Genomic DNA, 5,454 nt, shown 5'->3' with positions numbered 1-5,454 from the left:
GTAATGAATGTGGGGCGGGGTGGGGGGGTGGTGGGCACGGTGCGATGTGAGTGTGGTGGGGGAAGGGGACCCGTAAACATTTGTTGAGGTGCCTTATATGGGCCTCAGAGGGGCCATGCCCCCTTCTCACCTCCTCTCAGTAGAGGGGCCGGGCCTGTGTCCTGACTACCTGACTACAAGGCTCTGTGGACACTGCGGCCCCTCCCTCGCCCCCCTCCCCGGTGGCAGGGGGACAGAGGTCACCCAGGCCTCTCAAACTCCTCGGGTGGGACCCTGCGGCCGGGGTGTTGCTCTCCCTTCCCCCATAAGGCAGGGCCTTCCTCAGGCCGGGGTCTCAGGTCCTGACCTGCCTCCCTGCCTCCCTCCGGGTTAGGCCCCAGCCTGCCACCCACTGCACGTGGGGACTGGGGACCTGGGACCCCCCAGGCGGAAGAGATGGGGGCGCAGGAGGGGGCCCCGGGCCTATTCAGCTTAGGAGCTGGGGTCGGCGTCTCCCCAGAACGGGGCGGAGGGGGTATTCTCAGAGCCCCGCGGGAGGGGTCCGGAGCAGGGTCCCTCGCGACCCCCGAGAGGGTCTGGGCCGGGGGCGGGGGCCGCGGCGCTCCGGAAGGAGCCGCGCACGCCCCAGCACGCGGGGCCCGCTGCGGCGGCCGCCGATCCGGAGGTGAGGGCGCCCCCGCCCGCCCCCGGCACACCGCGCACCGCCGCCAGGGGCCGGGGCCGGGGCCGAGGCTGGCCGGAGGGGCGCGGGGCGTGGGGCGCGGGGGGGGCCATCCGGCCCTTTTCCGCAGCGCGGGCAGCTCCTCCTTCCCCGTCCGGGCCGCCCGCCCCGCGCCCCTCCCCTGGGCGGCGGGATGCGGGCGCCGGGCCCGCGCGGGGGCCGAGGGCCGAGGGCCGAGGCCTGGCCGGCCCGGCGGGGGCCCCGGCGGGCGGCGACGCTGGGCCCGGGCCCGAGGGCGCGAGCGCGCCCCTCCCGGCGCCGGGGCGGGCGGAGGCGGGAGGGAGGAGGGCGGCGGCGGGAGGGGCAGCCGGGGAGGCTCGGAGGCGCGCGGCGGGCGGGCGAAGGAGGGGGCGCCGGGGAGCCCCCCGCCCCCCGAAGGAGGAGTCTGGCTCCCACTTGCTGCCTCGGCCGCGCGGCGAGGCGGCCGCCGCCGGAGGAGCCCCCGCCCCTGCGCGCCGCCCTCCCCGGAGCCGGGCCCCTGCCTCCCTCCGTGTGCGCTGCTGCTCGCGGCCGCCGCGGCCGCCGAAGACGAGCCCGGGGCCAGGTAGGGCCGGGGCGGCGGGGCGCCGGCCGGGGCGCGGGCGCGGGGCGGGCGGGGGCGCGGCCGGGACCCTCTCCAGGCGCGGGGGGCCGCTCGCGGCGCGGCGCAGGGGCGCCCGCAAAGTTACTTTGGCTGCCTTTGCCGGGTGCCCGCGCCCCGGCCGGGCACCCCCGCTGCCCTGACCGCCGAGCGAGTGCCGCCGGGAGGGGGCTTGGTCGGGGCGCTGGACTCTGACTGGGGCCGAGGGGTCAGCGAAACTTTTCCCCAGCTCGCCAGTCGCTGCTGGCTGCTGGCGGAGTAGCTGGTGGGGAGAAGCGAACTGGTGGGGTGCAAGTGATGATGGTGGGGATAACAATAGCAGCCTGTGGTCGTTGAGAGCCTACTGTGTGCAGCGAAGCCCCTCTGGTACTTGGGGGCAAGGTAACAGGGGACTAATGCTGGTCTAGTGGCCACTTCTGCTAGGCATTGCTGGAAACTTCATCCATCCATCCATCCATCCATCCACTCACTCATTCCAGACATATTTATTACTGTCTGCTATGTGCCAGGCACACATAGCACATACGTGCCAGTGGCTAACCAGGCAGGTCCTAGCCCTCAGAGGCAATATTTCATGGAATGCCCCTGCTAAGGAGTCCTGTCTCCTGTGTGTTTATTCTGGGGCTTGTTATAGGAGAGTGAATTTATGCAGTCTCCCGTGCCCAGGGTGGAGACAGAGAAGGGTCAGTCTGAGAGCTGATGTGTCCAGGGGCAATGGCAGGCCATGGCTTGGGGTCCTAGGTCCACTATTCTCCATCCCCTTTCATTCCCTCTCCACTTGGGCTGGGTGGCCCGAGGTGGGATGAGGAGGCCCCACCCTGGAGCTGGCCCCCAAGTCTGCCCAGCTGGCCTCTCTGGGATGTCTCTCCCCCAGTGCTGGATCCGAGCCTCTCTCAGTTCCTCTCCAGGAGCTGGTTGCCTCCCCCTCCCCATTTTCAAGGCCCCTGTCAAACAGCCCAGAGGAGAGCTTGTTAAGTGGCAAATAATTATGAAATTAAACCAGGGAACAAAAGTGGGCCGGCTGGAGAATGGTTGAGCTGGCTCTACAGGGCTTGACTGGTGGTGGAGCCTTGGCAGCAGGGCTCTGCCACGCTGGGGGGCTCAGGCAGACACCATCATTGTCAGTACCCTGACTGGTCTTTGCAAAAAAAAAAAAAAAAAGAAAAAAAATTAAACCAACTTCATGAATAATTTGTCACGTCAGCTAAAATGCTTTGGGGGATGTCGAAGAGGCCACCGGCTGAGTGCCACATCCAAGTTGGAAGCCAGGCCCTGGTCCATGGGAGCTAAGGCACTAGGAGGCCTTTTGGGGAGGGGGTGGCGGATTTGGCTGGGCTGAGGCCGGGCTTCTGGCGAGGGGGAGCACACGGGGCTTTCGAGCCAGCCGGTGGTGATCCGGAGGCATTCTGGAGCCGGCACAGCGTACAGGGGACCGCTGTGTGGGAGCCATGCATAATAAACTGCTTCACGACGCCGGCTCCCTGCAAATTGGCTTTCCGAGTGGCAGCCCCACAACACTTGTAAAATCTTTTTTCTCAAGATGGGTTTCTGCGAAATGGTTACATCTATTTGAGTGCTCGCTCGCTGGAAGTACATTAATTGGCTGATGGCTAGTCAAAAGGCCATAATCCAGTCACAGAGGTTTAATTGTGTATTCGGAAGTAGTTCAACTGCCTTCCTATTTATTTCTCCGCCCCAGGAATTTCAGAAGACCCGGACTGAAGTAGATCTGTAATGTCGATGTGGGGAGCCTACATGTGGGATTCGGTATCTCGGATGTCACTGCGGTATGTGCACCTAGAGTCGTGCACACCCCCCACCACCCCAGCCGATGCCTGTTGGGTTGTGTTTATGGACAGATGGAACAGTTCTAAGTTTAGGTAAAAAACAGGCTTTGGGGTCTTTCTGCTAGTGCCCAAACTGTGTCAGGAATGCATAGACCGACAGATAGAATAGCCTTTCAAGAAAAGCTTGCTTTTTAAAAATTTCCCAGTCCACCCGTGAGACTATTAAATCTTCAATGAAAGTAATTTAAGTTCATTTGTTTTTCTTGAACTTGCTGCATTGCCTTGCAGGCAGTGATGGCCCCTCATGTGCTCACCTAACCCAGGACACATCTTTCTGTACTTGTCTGAGGAATTCAGGACGGTAGCAGGAATTCCCCGAGGGGTGGCACTCAGGGAGAAAAATCAGCATTCTGGGAGCTGGTTCCGGACGAGTGGAAAAAAGAAAACCCTCCCAGAGTGCAATCCTCTTTTAATCTATCGAAACGATTCCATTTTTCCAATTTCAGGCCTGTGAACTGATCATGAATAGCAGGGCAGAGGAATGAATTGGCCAGGCAAAGACTTTTAACAAGTAAATATTATGCACAGCAAAGCATGCAATTAGTGGAGGTTACTTAATGCTTTTCAAGTTGCGGCGAGCTGCAGTTAGGGGTGGAATTTCTGCGTTATCCCTGAATTGTCTGTCAAAATCTTTAATGTGACAATGTGACATGTCTCTCCCATCGCCCCTCCCTCACCGGGAACAGAACAAGGGTCTTTTCAAGCATCCCCCCGCTTTCCATTCTTCTTCTCCCTGAGATCTCTCCGTTCGGCAATTGGTACCTTTGTCTGCCTGCACCTCTGGAGCAAGGGACCCTGGGGAAAGGGGCTCCCCGGATGCAGCAGCCCAGGAGTGGGTTCTCAGGCTCGCTCTGTGGCCGCAGATCACAGTTAATGGCATCTCAGATGAGAGAGGGGCTGCTTGTGGGCTCTTCCTTCTGGCCAGATGTCTCACCCTCTAGGATAAGATGTGCCAAACACTTGGGGCGCAGGAAGGTGAGGGGCAGCAAGGTTTCAAGTAGCAAGAGCCATTGAGATGATGCTGGGCCATTCTGAAAGCAATTCCCTGGTTCCTGGGGTGTGGGTGTCCCCACGGAGTGAGACCACCAGCTAGCTTTCCCTCCAGACCACCAGTGAAATTGTTTGACTTGGGTCTGAAGAAGTGAAGAAAATGTAAAAAGCAGAAGCAACCCCAAGGAAAGATGAAAACGAGAGGCCCCTTTTCGGGGGGATGGTGTTGGAGGGGAGGCATAAATAGTCACTCGGATCATTTGATTCAGTGTGGCTCTCCCGGGTAACCTGGCCATTCTGCTGCCAAAGCAAATGTTTTACTTTATTTTGACTTTTCCCCCCCAATGAGACAAGATTTAGTTATGTCCTTTTATCATTTAAAATATCTATGGCCCTTGAGGGCAGCCCGTCTTATGAAGAAAAAAAAACCAACCACCTTAACAAATTAGGATTATATGTTTTAATTTGGAACTCAGGTAGTGACTTGAGATGTTCTTTGATCTTCCCATGCCTTTCTGTGAATTACTCTTTGGGGGTTTTCTTGCATGTGAACTTGGCCAGCTGGACGTCACAGCCTGGTCAAACATCATAAATAGAAGCAGCTACAATAAAAAAAAAGTCTGCCTCTGGTTGACTGTGCTACGGGGTGAGTTCAGAGCCAAGGATGGAGTAGGGTCCCTCTCTCCCCCATCCAGTCCACGCCGAAAGTTTCCTTCTGTGACAGGTCTTCCCATGTTCATCCCCTCCTCCAAGACACGTTTGCGGCCCAGCGTTGATGCACACGGAAAGACTCTTGGCATCGCCCGTGCTAATTTCATCACTTTAAGGAGACCCTGATGCCTGATTCCGGCTCCCAACACCCCCGTCACTACCCCTTCATTTCATTCTTCTGCATTTCCCCACAGCACCGCAGCCTGCGAGGCTGCAAAGCATATTGCACCGGCTACCTGAGAAGTGAGTCCTTCCCCGCACGCTCTGCCTTTCCCCGTCACAGCGAAGCGCGCTTTGGCGGTGCCGTGTTTGTAGACAAGGCAGGCCTTTTCTCCCCCACCCCACGCTCTCTGCACCCGGCGGCTGTGGGGGGCGGAGAGAGGAGTTTGGCTCGTGTAAGTTTGTCATTCACACACGTTAGTTAATTGATCCTCCTTTGGAGGTTTAATCCTTAATTGCAAATTCCCACATGATCACAAAAAAATACAACTTAAACTGATCATAAAAATGGCAAAACCCCAATCTCAGAGTTAAGTGTAGGATTACCATAGTGCCGATTTGATTATGCTTCAGTGACATCTGTTTAATAGATTTCCATGAGAACT

The 5,454-nt window shown here is 58.5% G+C and overlaps 1 protein-coding gene across 2 annotated transcripts in view; it reads left to right on the top strand.

Moving 5' to 3' along the window:
* Positions 1 to 5,454, top strand: part of MPPED1 (metallophosphoesterase domain containing 1) — a 79,475-nt gene that overhangs the window by 133 nt on the left and 73,888 nt on the right. The window contains exon 1 of one of the 2 annotated variants that reach the window (XM_044778184.2): positions 1,134 to 1,265. The exons of the other annotated variant lie outside the window; for it this stretch is intronic. The gene's annotated coding sequence lies outside the window, so the exon portion shown is untranslated. Of the gene's footprint in view, positions 1 to 1,133; positions 1,266 to 5,454 lie in introns of those variants that run through there. 2 annotated transcript variants of the gene reach the window in all.

Source organism: Equus asinus, chromosome 4 (assembly GCF_041296235.1).
Source record: "Equus asinus isolate D_3611 breed Donkey chromosome 4, EquAss-T2T_v2, whole genome shotgun sequence".
Taxonomy (NCBI): Eukaryota; Metazoa; Chordata; class Mammalia; order Perissodactyla; family Equidae; genus Equus; species Equus asinus.
Note: the sequence above shows the minus strand (reverse complement) of the source record. Positions and strands in the feature narration are given on the sequence as shown.